Genomic DNA, 2,840 nt, shown 5'->3' with positions numbered 1-2,840 from the left:
GATGTTAAAATGTTAATCAGAATGTTAATATATGTATCATGGCTGGGACCTTTATGGAATTACAGAGTTTTTAGAAGATGTTTGCAACAATTCTTTTCTATTTTTTTATTTTCATTTTTTGTTAACTCACTTTAAATCCTGTCTGGACTATTTAAAAAGTCATTTTACATGGTGGTTTAAAGTATCTTTATCTTACTTTTTATATGGCAAGTTATGATTATTATTTTAAAAGCAATTTATTAATTCAATTTGACATTTTGTCATAGCCAGTTAACTGTGATGCTGGTAATCTACTTTGATTTCTAAAGCTGTATATGTCCTCTGAATATACATTGTTAGTTACAAACACTTTGTTCAGAAACTTTGCCAGTTAGCAATTTAATTCTTTCCCAACTTTTCTCCTGTTTAAATATGAAATAACAACTTACTTTTGATTAGGAAGTATTTATCTAGAAACAGTTATTTTAAATTGTGGAAAAACCTAGTCATATAAAATTATAGGATATTATGTACTTCAAAATGGTACCACCCTCTCCTAATGAATTTAGTCTTAGCAGTGCTGTTCCCTTTATTTTAGAAGAACCCCGGTTGCTTGTTTAGAAGCTTTTCTCTAAAGGCAAAGGTGCTGTTAGCGCTAGTTCAAACATGTCAGTTAAGTGGTTGCTGTGTGGCATCCAATGCCTAAACACGTTTTATATAAAGATGGTGTAAATTTAATAAATAAAAATCATCGAAATATCATATTTATCCAATTAAGTCAATATATCTTGGTACATATCAGTTTTGTTTTTAATTCTCACCTCTTTCTTAGCTTAATCTTGAGTTCTTTGAACATGTTTGTTTTGTATCTCTGACTTCTAACCTTAATCCCATTTCTCCAGCATTCTGCTCAGCAGCAGTTCTATATTATCATGAGGTTGTTGCCAATATTAAAAATTTAGAATTTAAAATGTCTGGAAGTTTCCATGATCTCGACACTTAAAAAAATGCACATGGTGAAACAAAATAAAAGTTCTTCTTTAATACCTATGGAGAAATCGTTTACTTAATATACTTAATTCTTCAAGGTTTTTTTATTGTTCTATGAAGCTATTTGTGCAATGCCACAGCTTTAGATTATTGTTAGAACTAAACGCATAAAAAAGAGCTGTCAAAAACTTAACTATTGTTTTTTGCCATCGCTAATGTACACTAGAATCTTGAAAACCAGTCATTTGACGTATGAGATGAATTACAAAGGTAAATTAACTCTGTGGGAGTCACAAAAATCTTCTCTTGGACCTTGTATTTCTGATGAACAGCGATGGTGCAGACATGCTCCTCTGATGTTATTTCTATGCTGGTATGGAATTCTTCCTGTCAGGCATGTAGGCGCAGGCTGCTTCTGAGTGCTCTGCTGGACTGCAAAGAAAAAAATTATAAACTAGAATTTTTAATTTTGGATCCAGACATGATCAGAGGATCAGATTTATCTTAAAACATGTTTTTATCTTTTATAGCCAAAGGGCTGTCATAACAAAAACAAGACCTGAGAGTTGCCGATGATTAGATGAGTTGACTTTATAGCCTCACTGGATCTATTCAGTGGTTGAGTAAGAGGAAACTGTAACAGTTCAGGAGATACTGAGTGTCCCAGTCCCCACGGGGCTTCCTTTGCCAACAGGGCAGCCCCCCCTTTCTTGTAGATGAAGCTGGTCCTGCCTTGCCTGGAAACTAGAGACGACCTTACCTCAGATAGTTATGCTGCAGTGATGACTCTCCTCATGGCCTGCCCTTTCTCTCTCGTTTCCAAACCTGTGACTACAGTTAGGGTCCAGCATGCTCCAGGGGGACAAGTATAAGGGTGACTTTATTTAATCAAAAACTAAGGGATAAGTATGGGAGTACATACTAATGATCATAGATCAGGGAGGAAAGAACCTGATTTTAGGAGACACTCATTCACCCAGCTGCTGGGCATGTTGGCTACTGAAAACTCATATCTGAGTTCCTCACTAGGAGTTGGCCTCTGCCGAAGAGACTTCTTGGAGCAAGTACTAGTAAGCCAGGGACACAAAGACTGTTTCCCTTTCCTCAAGTCAGGATTACCCCAAAGATTCATTCTAGCTCTAGTGTCTGTGGGCTTGGCTGAGACCTCTGCTCCAAGTGCCTTGCAGTTCGGCTTCCTTCTCTGCTCTATTCTGCTTCCCTTGTTCTCTCTTAAATGTGATTCCTGAGAGTACTGCACTATAAGCTTCCCGTGTACAAATTTACACGTCAGAGTCTGTTTCCAGGAGAAGGAGATCTGTTTCCAGGAGAAGGAGATCTAAGACAGTTGCTACCAAGAGTAATCCACAGAAGCTAACTCTAAAATGGAATATTTGAGCTGAATCCTGTGCTGCTGGCTGGCAGAAGAACCCCAGTGCTGCTCACAGGTAGAGTGTGGAGAGCTCCTGGCTATGCAAAGGTGTCCTTGGAAGCATATAAAGCAATTTATATCTTCTGTTACCATAAGGCAGGAAAAGCTAAGGACTGATGGCTTCATAGGACATCAATCCTGCACTGACTCGGGTCCACACCACTGCTCTCTGTTGGTGGGGACAGTGTGCAGAGACTTTCTGGTTCTCTTCATTTATTCCCCTGTGCACATATAAGTCCCCCATTGTCTCTCCTCTTACCCACTGAATCACTTTGCTAATTCTGGGGAGCAGTAACCCCCTCTGCATGCATGCATCTCAATCTCTCAGGCTCCTGTTAGGGCAGAGTACTGTTGAAGAGTTGAGTATGTTAGATTTCTTTTTAAGACTCTGCATGGGTGACTTTGTCTGCCCATAAGCACTTGAAGAGAGAAAACCCTCACG

This window comes from Rousettus aegyptiacus, unplaced genomic scaffold, assembly GCF_014176215.1.
Source record: "Rousettus aegyptiacus isolate mRouAeg1 unplaced genomic scaffold, mRouAeg1.p scaffold_m13_p_8, whole genome shotgun sequence".
Lineage (NCBI taxonomy): Eukaryota > Metazoa > Chordata > Mammalia > Chiroptera > Pteropodidae > Rousettus > Rousettus aegyptiacus.
This window is presented reverse-complemented; position numbering follows the sequence as displayed.